Here is a 15,260-nt window from a genome sequence, read left to right as displayed (position 1 = left end):
AGGTACCTATTTCATTATCCGAATTCATTTTAAATCCTATTGAAAGATACCCAAACCCAATTCAAATAAATCAGATGAAGCATCAATCTAATTGGACTAAATGAACTATATGTGCCTCCTCTGCTAAGGATTTCAAGACACAAAAGTGCAATCCACTCGAGCAAAATATTCAGGGAAGGATTAGTTAAAATCCTGTTTGCAACTCTGACATATTGCCATCAGGCATGCTAGTGATGCTGTTTCGCCACATATACGACTAAACTAATCTAGCAAAAGAAGTAGAAGCAGTGGGACATCTTAACCTTTTGTTAAGTGCAGAAGACGGCCAATTCTCAGGCTGATTTTTGAGCCACAAACCTTAAATATAACAAGAAAAATGTTTTCTCCAACAAGAAGCAAAAGATGAGTTTCAACATTGTGTTCCAACAATCCCACAAGTACAATAGTATGTGCAATTAAAAAAAATCAAATCAAATCCACAGTGATTTGTCACTAAGGTTTACATTGATCACCCAAGTCTTCATTAGACAGTAAACTTTTTACTGAATGTGGCAAGAAGCTGGACATAATAATGTTAAGAGACTCTGACGAATTCTTTCAATTGCCTTGAGTGTCATTTATATGGTTATTGATATGTTTATAATACTGAGGAAGAGAGAATATGAAATATGTATACCATGTAGCATTCTGATGCATTGCCAGGGACGATTTTGCTCCTTTACATGGATCAAGTATTTAAGTGGAAACATTTTATATATAATTCGCAATAATATAAGCAGCATGAATATCAACTATTAGCATAGTTGATACGGTTTATCACGGACAAACTTCTAAACAAGATATTTGATGTAATGGTTATGTATGTCCGTGTCTTTTGGTATGTTCATGCTTTGTACAATATATAGAGGGACGGCCGAAGGCTTAATAGTCTCATTTTAGTTAGGTTGGTGACCGTTTTAAGCTTGTACATAAAGGTTGTGTCATATGGACACGTGTGAGAGATTCGGTCTGTAATGGACCATTTTAACCCTTTGTCGTATAACTGTTCAAAGCTTGTAAAGTCTGTTTGTAATTTGCATTGTCTATGAAGTGTTTTCGGAAATATTTGCTTATAGATCCGAATGAGGCGTTTTCTTTAATCCGTTCTCTCTTTTGTGGGTCCTAAGGGACATGGGAGGCTTCGGGGAGACTGACCTTTGCGGACAGATACGCAAGGGTGCCGTACGACTTAGGCAAAACCAACTAAGTCCGTGACAGTCAGACATCCATATTATTAGTTTACAAATTGAAATAAGAAAAATAGTTATCATCCAGCAAAATCACTTGTGTTAATTTATCAGGCCATCTCAAATGGCATTTTTAAGTTAATCATATTAATATGCCCAAGATCAGATGTGCTTTCATAACATCAGCGACAAAAAACCGAGAGAGGAAACCTACCAAATTTGGTCCAAGTGCGTGACTCGTAAAAGCAATTTTCATTGAACTCAACATCTCGTATATTATATATACTGTATGAGAGCAAATACCAAGCTCATGCAATATAACACAAAGTCAAAGGATCTTTAGAGAAAGACGTGAGATTGGATTTGTTGATTTCGGATGCACATTACGGGTAATAGAAGTACCTTGAAAACTATGAAAAACCAGCTAAAATTCAGGTAAGTTTGCACCCAGGCTGAAACAATGCAGATATGTTTGCCGAGACCTGTGTCATTCATGCTTCGGTTGGCCAAGGGTGTAAAGCAAACTGTAAATTGTAAGTTTGTGAACATCATTGAATAATATGATCTATGCATTATGCAACTTGTTGTCACTCAGGAAGTAGTAACTTCACTTATGGTTCATGTGCAATATATAACTAAGAGTACAATTGACTAAAGTTGCAAATATTTAAATGTCAAAAACTCATGCTAGTCTTGAAGACATCAATCTAGTCACTTGTGCATCAATCATCATCATGTTAGCACCGTAAACGACACTCGTTAAAACTCGTATCGAAAAAATGTTTAACTTTCATAAGAGTATAAACAAAAGTAGTAGACAGTTAAATAAAAAAGCATTGAAGGTAGATAGTAATAGAAAAGGACACATCAGATTTATAATGGTTCGATCGTCGACTTACGTCCACTCTCGATTCATCTTCATTTGAGACCACCAACTTCCACTACCGATCTTCTTTCCAACATATGAAGATCAATTATTCTTATAAGTCTTTCTCATTTTCACAGGCTCAGAAGAGAACCTTTACACTTATTTTTTATAAGTATTCCCTCACACACCCCCCCTCAGAATTATCTCCAAGCTCTAAGAGGAAGGACTCTATAGTTTAAAAGAGTTTACAACCTTAGAAGCATAAAGTTTTTATTCCACTTTCTTACTGTGCCCAAGTAAAAATTTGTGAGGTATTTATAGACCCCAAATGACTTAAAAAATTTGAAGCTAAAATTTAAATTCCTAGGTTTTCAAGGTACTAGCGGTACCACCACCTAACACATTGACACTGAGCGGTACCATCGCTTGACAATCCATTGGGTGGTACCATCGCTCAATCAAGTGGTACCACTACCTAACACACTAACACTAGATGGTACTACTACCCAATCTAGTTGTACCACCGCTTAACCTAACTTTTCGGTCACTGAATTAGCCTTTCTCTTGGCCTAAAATAGTCCCAATTTAGGTCCAATTGGCCCTTAATTGAGTTAGCATGATTATACCAAAAACTAACTCAATTAGCCCCTTAAATTACTTCAATCTAGACAAATAATTATAAGCATAAATCCTATGTTGTTCAGTATGTCATTGGTTTATCCGACGCTTCATCCGATCCTTCAACGTATCGTCCTCTCCTTCAACGTATTACCCAATCAATATGTTGACCTTCCATAACATCCGATCTCCTTGGCACAATGTTCGATCATTCGGCTCGATGCCCGAACTCATGGCATGAAGCCCTTCTGTTGGCACGTCGACCGATTCTCTAGCCCGATGTCTAATTTTCTGACATGTTCACTCTAGCCCAACGTCTGATTCTTCCTATCTCAATCGATTTACTTTTTTTGATTGAGGATAGTCCTACGTCACTCAAACACACATTAGATCATAACTTCATCAATTGATTTCATCATCAAAATTCGAGATTTAATAATCTCCCCCTTTTTGATGATAACAACCAATTGACGATAGAGCTTCACTAAACTCCCCCTATCAATATGTCATATTGAATTAAAGTAAACTCAAATTCAAAAAGAGTGATAACCTTTGAATTCAAGTCGAAATACTATTATTATATGCATCATAATATCAAATCATGAGTTAAAATATCATTGCATGTATAATTTAAAATCATCATAATTTCAAAACATATCAAGGTGCATCATACCATGCATGATTCAAATCATCATCATAACTTCTCCCCCTTTATCAATAATAAAAAGGAGAAAAATGTAACTATCAAGCTTTTAAAATATGCAAGTTTTACATCACTTTAGAATATACATGCTAGCAAGTTTTAGAGATGTACAAGTTTAGCAATTTTGCTTCTCTTGGGATATGCAATCTAGCAATTCTTGCTTCTATTTTGAGATGTGCAAGCTAGCAATTCTTTATTTCTCCTGAGATGTGCAAGTTTAGCAATTTTATTTTTCTTTGCGATATGTAAGTTAGTAAGACTTTCTCCCCCTTTGTCATTGTAAAAAAGAAGGGACAAGTACAATGTTATAATAATTTTTCCTTTACATCAATTTTTAAATCATGACAAAAAGTATAAAACCACATATATAAGGGAGTTGTATATAATAGAACATAAGTTGTAAACATCAAGTAGTCAAGTGACATATCATGGTTTATTTGAATAAGTCAAATAGTCAAATAGCGAAAAGAAAGAATCATAGTAAACAATCTTGATTCATAAAAAAAATCTCAAGTTATAATTATGAGAAATCAAGAGAAAGCTCATGAGTCGGTTGAAAAAATCTCATTCAAATTCAAATCATCAAAATCATTTTCATAGTTCAAGAGATTCATAAAAAAAAAGACATAAATAGATTCATCAATCTTTTTTTGAAAACTCGATAAGATAGGGATTGAAAATTTTTCAAGAAAAATACTTTCCTCATTTTTAGTTATTTCACTTCATATGATTAATTTCATATAATCATCCCCAAGTTTTTAATGTCAAAATCATGCATAATGTTTAAAGACTAAAAAATAAGTTTTATCACAAAATTCATCAAGATCAATAAGTCATAATCATAAAAATCATTAGTACTTCAAATCATCATGCATAATTTCAAAATATAAACTCATCAAGCATTATTTCAAATCACCATTACTTCATTACATCCTTAAACACAATGCATCTTTAATCAAAACCATTTTGTTTTGGCTAGTGAGCTTTATGATGTGTGTTGGATCTCCAATCATATGCCCTGAGCATCCACTATTAAGATTTTAATTTTTGCTCCTAGCTTTCGATTATAGAGATGTCTACAAGAAGGGTGGGTTTGTTCTAGGTACCCATTTAGCTTAGGGTCTCTTATGGTTGGATCTGTCTATCTTATCTTTCGGCATAATGTCATTTATGGTTCCTTTACAAACCCAAACTAATTTATGTGAGCTATACTTTTTGAATGGACATTTATATGCAAAATAACTATATCTATTACAAAAATTATACTTAACCTTAGGGGTATTATCCAATATGAGTCATTTAACAAATAAAGTTAGTTTTTGTTGAGTGTTGCTACTCATATAACCGTTTCCTTCCTTTTTGCAAATATGACCCTTATTGACAAGAATTATATTTAATGATTTACTATCAATTTAAAATTTTTCTAATATTTGTTGTAATACTACATTTTTTTTTCTTAAGTGAATCTAATTCTTTCTACAGACATGACCCTTATTGACAAGAATTATGCTTAATGATTTACTACCAATTTTAAAATTTTCTAACATTTGTTGTAATACTATTTTTTTTTCTTAAGTGAATCTATTTCTTCACACTTAATGCAAGGGGTTAACAAGCATTTATCATACTCATTTTTTAAATTTTAAATTTATTAGAAAGAGAAGTATGATCCTTTTTTAGTAATTTATATTTTTTATTAACTAATTTACATTCATCAAACAAACCATGAAAGGTATTAAGTAATTCATCGTAAGGTAAATAAAATTCATTTAAGTCACTTACCTCGTTGTTAAGAGTTATTAAGATGTAGTTTACCACATCGCCTTTGTTGGTATACTCATCGTCTTTAGATATACTCGACTCGTCCCATGTCGCCTTAAATGCTTTCTTTTTCTTTGACAACTTCTTCTTCAGTTTTGTACACTCATCTTTAGAGTGCCATGGCTTCTTGTTTTCATAGCAAGTAGTTGTGTCCTTTTTTAGTTCACTTTTAATTTCTTATTTTAATTTAGTCTTATTCTTTTTCATGAACTTTTTATATTTTTTTTGTGAGGAGTTCTATGTCATCTTCACTTGAGCTCTTACTCGAGTGATCTTCTTTAGTTCTAAGTATAATAACTATCCTATTCTTTGGAAGGCTGTCCTTATATTCGTCATATGCCAAATATGTCATTTCATATCATCAATGAACCGATGAGTTCTTCCATTGGAAAATTATTTAAGTCCTTTACCTCTTGTATTATAGTTACTTTTAGATCCCAACTCTTTAGAATGGCTCTTAGAATCTTGTTTATAAGTTTAAGATTAGAAAAACATTTACCAATTGCTTTCAAACCATTGATGACATCCGTAAAATGGGTGTATATGTCTCCAATAATTTCACTTGGTTGAAACAACTTAAAACTATGCATCAAAAGATTAATTATAGATTTTTTAATTTTATTCATGCTTTTATGAGTTACTTCTAGTGTGTGCAAAATCTCATGTGCAGTTTTGCATAAAGAAATACAATTAAACTCATTTTTATCTAAGACGCAAAATAGAGTGTTTATAGCTCTAGCATTTAACGAAAACGATTTTTTCTCAAAATTACTCTATTCATTCATAGATTTAGAAAGTGTTTGAAAACTAAATTTGACTATATTCTATAAATTGAAATCCATTGAAAGCAAGAAAATTCTCATATGAGTTTTTCAATACGTGTAGTTTGTCCTATTGAATATATGAGAATGAGTGATAGAGTGACCCTTTTGATTGCCAGCAAAAGTCATCTCTCTTGGGTGTTAAACTAAATAAAGAGAAACTTGGCTTTGATTCCAACGCTTAGGACCATAAACAACACTAAAAGGGGGGTGAATTAGTACTTTTGAAAAACTTTCATCGATTCAAAGAACTCTCTCGGTAAAGCTCATATCGGAAAGATGTTTAACTTGAAAATATTCATAAGAGTGTAAGCAAAAGTAGTAGATAGTTAAATAAGAAAGCAATGAAGGTAAATAGTAAACGAAAAGGGCCCATCAGATTTGTAGTGGTTCGATCGTCATGACCTACGTTTACTCTCGATTCCTCTTTACTCGAGGCCACCAACTTCCACTACTGATCTTCTTTCCAATGAGCGAAGATCAACTACTCTTACAACTCTTTCTGATTTTCATAAGTTTAGGAGAGAACCTTTACACCCCTCTTTTATAAGTATTCCCTTACACATCTCCCTTAGGACTATCTCTAAACTCTAAGAGGAGGGACTCTATACTTTAAAAGAGTTTACAACCTTAGAAGCACAAAGTTTTTGTTCCACTTTCTTATTGTACCCAAGTAGGAATTTATGGGGTATTTATAGGCATTAAATAACTTCAAAAATTAGAGCCAAAATTTAAATTTCTAAGTTTTTAAGGTACTGGTGGTACTACCGCCTGTCAGTCTAACACTGGGCGGTACCACTGTCTGACACACTAACATTGGGTGGTACTACCACTTGACCCAACTTTTGGGTCACTGAATGATCCTTTCTCTTGGCCCAAAATAGTCCTAATTTAGGCCCAATTGGCCCTAATTGAGTTAGCATGATTTGACAAAAAACTAACTCAATTAGCCTCTTAAACTACTTCAATCTAAATAAATGATTACAAGCATAAATCATATATTGTCCAGTGTCATTGGTTTATTCAGTGCTTTGTTCAATCCGTCAGCGCATCGTCCTCTCCTTTGGTGTATTGCTCAATCGGCATGTTAACCTTTCGTAAGATCCGATCTCCTTAGGGCAATATCCGATCCTTCGACCCGATGCCCGAACTTATGGCACAAAGTCCTTTTGCCGACACATCGACCGATCCTCCAACCTAACATCTAATCTTTTGATATGTTCACTCCGACCCAACGTCCGATTCTTCCTGCTTCAATCGATTTACCTTATCTGATCGAAGATAGTCCTACGTCACTCAAACACACGTTAGATCATAACTTCATCAATTGATTTCATCATCAAAATATGAGATTTAACACATCAGACAAATATTTGTCTAAAAGAACCTGAATTAAAAAAACATAATAAATAAGACTTGGCCATTATGAAGTACTATTTTCTGCGAGTTCTCAAAGGTTAAAAGCCCCAAATGGTTAGAAAATAATCTCTAAAATTGAATTATGATTTTAAAGTACAGAAAAATAATGTTGATATCTTAGTTAGTCCGACGTGGTCTAAGCCCGTATGCATAAGATTATCTAAGATATTCCTGAGATAGAAATGTCAAGCTCTTTAAATATCATCTATACGAAGATTGATGTTGGGAGAGATTTTTTGACCAAGTCCTTTTGATACTCAAATTAGTAATCTAAGGTATATGAGTACAGACATGAGTAGTCAAAGGAAGTCCCTTTTCTCTATGTTAAAGAAGGAAGGTTCTAATTATCTTTTTGGCTATAAATGATAAGAAAGAAACTTATAATTACTTTTCTTATCATAAATGGTAAGAAGGAAGCTTCATCTTCTCTTCTCTCTCTAGGCATCACGTGATGGTGACACATCAAATGATTAGCCGATAATATATCCTATACCACTTATGTGCCCTTGACGATGTGCTTTGGGGCTCTTGTGAGAGGGACTTGAAGTATGACATTTAGTTCATTCGATACGAGAGTTCAAGATTTCGTCTTGTGGGTTAATGATAAGACCCTAAGGTCTTATCATAAAAGAAAGAAGAGAAAAGGGGATGATCACTTTGAGGGGATTGACCTCTTTGATCACTTCGAGGGGATTGGCATCCTAGGGTTTGTCCACAGACTGGAATAATATTTCATTGATTGCTGAAAAGAAAGGGTTACATCACTATTTATAGAGTTCCGTCTAGAGTCCACCGGGACTTGGATTCTTAATAATAAATAAATATTAAATAAATCTCTACTCGACTCTAATTGAACTAAACAAACTTAATAAACATTATTCAAAAGCTTAGAAAATAAAAAGGTCCTAATAATTCCTCCCTCTTCAAATCAACCTTGTCCTCAAAGCTGAGCAACATCAAACTCAAGGAACTTCTCTTTCAGCACTTCATGTTGAATATCAGATTTTGATGATGAAACTAATTAATAGTGTTTATCTAATATACGTTTAAGTGACGTAGGACTAGCTTCGATTAAACAAAATCTTGGTCAATACGCTGAATGTCGAGCCAAAGGACTGGTCGACGTATTAGTAAAAGGAATCAGACGTTGGGCCGGAGCAAATATATCAAAAGTTTGGATGTCGAGCTAAAGGACCGGTCGACGTGTTAGTAGAATGCTTCAGTTCGTGAATTCAGGTATTGGGCCAAGAAGATCAGACATTGTGCTAAGGAGATCATATGTTGCGAGAAGACAACATGCTGATTGGGCAATATACTGAAGAAGAGGATAATGTGCCGAAGGATCGGACGAAGCACCGGAAGAACCAATGACATGCCGGACAACAAAGGATTCGCTTGTTATCGATTATGTCTAGATCAAGTTAATTTAGAGTCTAATTGAGTCAGTTTAGAATGTAATTAGACTAACTCAATTAAAGGCTAACTAAGCCTAAGTTTAGGTTGTGTTGAGCCAAGTGAAAAGGCCCAAACAGTGACCCAACAAGTGGCACCGTCGTGGCATAATCTCCGAGACTATGTCAGGCGGTGGTATTACCCAAACACAGTCTCCAAGAGACTGTCAAGCAGAGGTACCACCAGTCTGGGCGGTCATACCGCCCAGTGACAGAGTGTCAACTAGTGGTATCGTTAGACTGGGCGGTGGTACCACCCAGTGTCAGTACTGTAGGCGATGGTATCACCTAGCATAGGCGGTGGTATCGCCCGTACTTGGGAGACCCGGGATGAGACATTTTTAGACTCTAAGTTTGAATCAACTTGAGGCCCATAAATACCCCTCTCATCCCTAATTAAAATACACAAGAATTGAGTGAAAAAAAGATATAAAAACGCTATTGTAATCTTGTGAGAACTCCTCTTACGCTCTAAGTATTAGTTTAAGAGAGGAGTAAAGGGGGTTGTAAAGGTTCTCTCTTGAACTTGAACCTGTCAAAAGAAGAATTGAGTTGTAAGGATAGTTGGTCTTCGCCTATTAAAGGAAGACTGATAGTGGATGCCGGTAGCCTCAACGGAGGAGGAATCAGGAGTGGATATAAGTCACAACGACCGAACAACTATAAACTCGATTTGCATTTACTTTGAGCAATTTACTTTTACAGCAAACTGCCTCTTCTCCTTACTATGCTTTTACTATGCCTATGCTCTCATACGGTTTCAAGTTAACATCTTCCGAGATCGGTTTTAATTGTACGGAAGAGATTTTCTGAAATTGATGTTTTTATCTACTGCACTAATTCACCGACTCGTTCCTGATAATTGGTATCAGAGCAAGGCCACTTTCATTTAGTTTGAAACCCAAGAGAGATGACATTTGTTGGCAACCAAGAGGGTCACTCAATTACATGTCCGCCCATATTTAATGGAACGGAATACACATATTGGAAGACCAAAATGAGGATTTTTCTGATTTCTATGGATTTTGAGTTATGGAATATAGTCGAATTTGGCTTTCAAATGTCTTCTCTTCCAATTAACCATTAGAATGATTTGGAGAAGAAGACTTTATCTTTGAATGCAAAGGCTATGAATGTCTTGTTTTGCGCCTTAGACAAAAATGAATTTAATCGGGGTTCTACTTGCGAAACCGCTTTTGATATTTGGCACATCCTTGAAATCACACATGAAGGCACGAGTAGGGTTAAAGATTCTAAAATTAATATTTTGATGCATGATTTTGTGTTGTTTCGAATGAAATTAAGTGAGACTATTGGAAACATTTACATATGTTTTACGGATGTCGTCAATAGTCTAAAAGCACTTGGTAAATGTTTTTCAAATTTTGAACTCATTAATAAAATATTGAGATCCCTTCCAAAGAGTTGGGACCCTAAAGTAACAGCTATTCAAGAGGCCAAGGATTTGAATAAATTTCCTCTCGAAGAACTTGTCGGGTCATTAATAACCTATGAGATGACTTACAATGCTCACAAAGAGCTTGAGAACAACCTTTCAAAAAATAGGAAGGTTTTGACATTATGAATAAATGAAAACCACTCGAGCGAAAGCGCTAAGTGATGATGACTTTGAACTATTATCATTAAAACTTAAAAAACTCTTAAAATAAGAATTAAAGAATAAAAATAAAATTAAAAAGAAGAAGAAAATACTCAAAGTGGCTTGGGACGAATCAAGTTCATCCGAAGATGAAAAATAAATTAACAAAGGCGAGGTGGCAAACTATGCCTTCACGACTTTCGATGACGAGATAACCAAAACTCCTTTGCTTTATTTTGAAATTACATAATGTATTTCATGAGTTGTTCTTAAATTAGTTTATAAAAATTATATATAATTTTTTTAAAAAATTACATGATATAATAAAAATAAAAAAAATATTTAGGAATCATGTTTATCCTTCTAGTAATTTTGAAAATGATCATGAAAATTACATATTTTATGATAAAGGAACAAAATATTAGACTTAAATCTAATGCTTAAGATAAATCCTATGTATATTTTTAAGAAGCATTAATGTGTATCTTAATGATTTTCGTATTGCTTTTTGATTTTATTTAAAAATATTTATGATTAATGAAATCATACTTGATTATTTAATAATACATAATGATTTGAAATCTTATATTTTAGAATTATGTGACATACTTTTGATCTTATATCTTTCATGGCATGATTCCTTTGTATTTATGATTTGTATATCTTATGAAATGATTGAATCATTGATGCAAAGAAAGAAAATGCATTACTACAACAAACAAAATGATTTTGATTAAAAATACTTTATGAAATCATGCTTGATGAAATAATGTAATGATGATTTGAAATCATGTTTAATGAGTTTATATTTCAAAGTTATACATGATGATTTTTGTGATTTATGGCTTATTGATCTTTGTCGTGATGAAATTTACTTTTTTGGTTTTAAATGATGATGCATGCTTTTATTTAACAAATGCATGCTTGTATGAAATAAAAAGGGAATACATTTCTTGAAAATATCTCAATCTCTATCTTATCGAGTTCTCATCTTAGATATCCTTATTAATGAATATATTTATGTTATGAATTTTATGAATTTCTTGAAAAGTGATTTTGATGATTTTACGATTTGAAATTTAATGAGGAACAATTTGATTTCATTAGAAAAGAATTATGCATGCTAAATCCTCCAAATGTATTAATTGCTTTTTCAGATTTTTCAGTTCTTCATAACTTCAATTTTCTTTTTAAATTGAGATCATCTTTCTATTTGTAAAAGAAGAGTCTTGATTCATGGATTTTTGGATTAATGACTTAATTAATTATTTTGAATCCTTCTTCCTTCTATTTACAAGAAAAGAGATTTGATTTTGTATGGACATTTTGATCCTTTTAATGAATCCTTTCTCTTTTCTAAAATACAAGCTTGATTCAATGAAACTCATTTATTATGGATCTGACTTGGTTCAAATCTTTTAATAAATTTGGTTCTTGATTTTTTTTTAGAATAAATTTCTCCCTTACTCTTCTTCCTCTTCTTATTATTTTTTCATGACAAAGAAAGAAAGAAACTTAGTAAGAAGAACCAAAAAAGCTCTTAAGCAAAGATTCTAGCTTCTCATTTTTCATGCAAAGTTTTTGCTTAACTTCTCATTTTTGCTAGCTTGGATAAATTGGTATAAAACTTGACATGCTTTCAAACACTTGCATTGTTGAATGACTCTCCTTTTTGTTGATAACAAAGGGAGAGAAAATAAATGATGAATCTTTGGTACCAACAATTATGAAGTGATAAATGCTTAAAAATATTGATTTAATATTTTGTATCATGAATGCTTTAGTATAGAGAAATGATGAATGTTTGGTATCATGATCAAAATGTTAATAAGTACTTAAAAATGTTAATATCTTAGCATCATGAATGTTATGCTCAAAATAACGTATCATAAATGCTTGAGTATCATGTATGATATGCCCATAATGATTGATTTTTTTTGTATTATGCATGAAAGATGAAATGTAAGGTTTTGAAATTTTACATGTTTTAATAATGCACAAACATATTAAAAAAAGATTGATGCTTTAACTTTGTTATGATTTGAAAATTGATGTAAAGGGAAAAAGAATTACAACATTATATTCTTTCCTTATTTTTGACAATGACAAAGGGGGAGAAAATTTGCTAGCTCAAGATGCAAAATTTTTTACAACTTTCATGTGTGAAAAACTTGCTAGTTTGAACATCGTAAAGAAAAGCAAACATACTAACTTACACATCTAGCAAAATTTATAAACTTGCAAAACTTAAAATTTTCTAGCTTGCATATTCTAAAATGATGCATTGCTATCTTGCTATCTTGCTAGCTTGCTATCTTGCATTCTTTTTCAAAAACTTGTTAACTTTCAAGAGAAGTAACATTTGCCAAATTGCTAGCTTCCATGTTGTAAAATGATGTAAAATTTTATTAGCTTACGTTTTGCAAAGGAAGCAAAAAAATCGTACTTCTCCAAAGAGAAGAAAATGCTATCTTAAACATTACCAAAGATTGTTAGCTTGCCTATCTTAAGAAGCAAAAATGTAAACTTGCAAAATTTACAATCTTGTACATCTTCAAAATTAATGATGATTTGATGATTATGCATGTTGTAAGGTGATGAACAAATTTGCTAGCTGTATGTTATAAAACTTGCATGATGATAGAATTGGAGATTATGCAATGATTTGAACTTGTATATCTAAACACTTGATAATTGAATTTCTCCTTTTTTTGTTGATGACAAAGGGGGAGAAGTATGATGTTATGCATGATTTTATCATGACATGTTGCTTGGATTTTTGAATCCAAGAGTTCTATCAATATGACATATTGATAGGGGGAGTTTGTTTAAACTCCGTCATCAATTAGTTGTCATCATAAAAAAGGGAGAGATTATTGAATCTCAGATTTTGATGATAAAACCAATTGATAGTATTTATCTAATGTGTGTTTGAGTGATGTGGGACTAGCTTTGATTAGAAGAGACAAATCGATTAAAACAGGAGGAATCAGATGTTGGGTCAGAGCAAACATGTCAAAAGATGGGATGTTGAGCCAAAGGATCGGTCGATGTGTTGATAGAAAACTTTGGTCCATTAATTCGGGCATTGGGCCAAGAAGATCGGACATTGCGCCAAGGAGATCAAATGTTGTGAGAAGACAACATGCTAATTAGGCAATACGCCGAAGGAAAGGACAATGCACCGAAGGATCGAACGAAGCACCGGAAGAACCAATGACATGCCAGACAATAAAAGATTCGCTTGTAATTGATTATGTCTAGATCGAGTTAGTTTAGAGTCTAATTGAGTCGGTTTAGAATGTAATTAGACCAACTTAATTAGGGGCCAACTAGGCCCAAGTTTGGATTATGTTGGGCCAAGTGAAAAGGCCCAAACAGTGACCTAACAGGTGGCACCGTCGTGGCACAGCCTTTGAGACTGTGTCAAGCGGTGGTACCGCCCAAACATAGTCTCCGAGTGATTATCAGGAGGTGATACCGTCAGACTGGTAGGTAGTACCGCCCAGTGTTAGTGCTGGAGGCAGTAGTACTGCCCAGCACAGGTGATGGTACTGCCCATACCCGGGTGTTAGAACCCTTGCAGATTCTAAGCTTATGGTTGATCTCTTTAGGGGATTGGCCTCCTTGGAACTCTATAAGGGTTCCTTCCTCCAAATTGTTGCTCAAAGGCTATAAAAAAGATTCATTTATTGTTTAAGAAAAGAGGATGAATATATGGCTATTTATAGGGCTTATAAACCCTAACTCATAATAGGACTTCTAACCAACTCCTAATAGGACTCCTACTCAAGACTCCTATTCTTTTACAACTCCTAATGCTTCTCTAAGAAATAACCTCCTAACCCTAGCCCTAGGGGCTGCTTCCTAAGTGAGTTACCCCTTTTGCCCTCAACCCTAACCAACCAGCCCAATAAAAGGGGCGGCGGCTAGGAAGCCCAAAGGCCCAAATATAAACCCTAGCCACTCTTCTTTATAAGCTAGAGGTGACTAGGTGGGGTTTATTACAATCTCACAGGGTTTTATTAGCTACTTCTTGGTTGAGTATGACCCAACCCTGCTAGGGTCCTATCAAGCTCGCCCTCTCCAAATCAGCCTTGTCCTCAAGGTTGAGATTCTATGAACTCAGGGAACTGGATCTTTAGCTCCTCATATGATTCTCATGTGGCGTCTTCAAATGGTAAATTATTCCAATGCACTAGTACTTCAGTAGAGGGATGTCGATGACGTATCACGATCCTACGGTCGATGATGGCTTGTGGTTGGGCTTAAATAACTCCATCCTCAGTGGTATTGGGCAGTTGGATTTGGGTTAACTCGTGTTATCCCAACTTTGGCTTCAAGCATGACACATGGAAAACAAGGTGAATTTTGGCATCCTCAAGCAATTTAAGTCTGTACACCATGGCTTTAATACGCTCTGTGATATGATAAGGCCCATAAAAATATGGGGATAGCTTCATGGAGGCTCGAGTGTTGATGGAGAGTTCCTTGTATGGCTGTAGGCGAAGATAAACCTAATCTCCTATTAAAAATTATCTTTCGCTTCGTCGTGTGTTGGCTTGTTGCTTTATTTTGGCTTGAGCGATAGAGAGATTATCCTTTAACAATTGTAGGAGTTTGTCCCTATCAATCAATTCTTGGTCAACCTGATCTACCTTGGCCGAGCCAATTACATACTTTGGATTCACAAGGGTCGGCCGACCATATAGTGCTTCATAAGGGGCACATTT

The sequence above is a fragment of the Musa acuminata genome, chromosome BXJ2-6 (genome assembly GCF_036884655.1).
Source record: "Musa acuminata AAA Group cultivar baxijiao chromosome BXJ2-6, Cavendish_Baxijiao_AAA, whole genome shotgun sequence".
Classification (NCBI taxonomy): Eukaryota; Viridiplantae; Streptophyta; class Magnoliopsida; order Zingiberales; family Musaceae; genus Musa; species Musa acuminata.
This window is presented reverse-complemented; position numbering follows the sequence as displayed.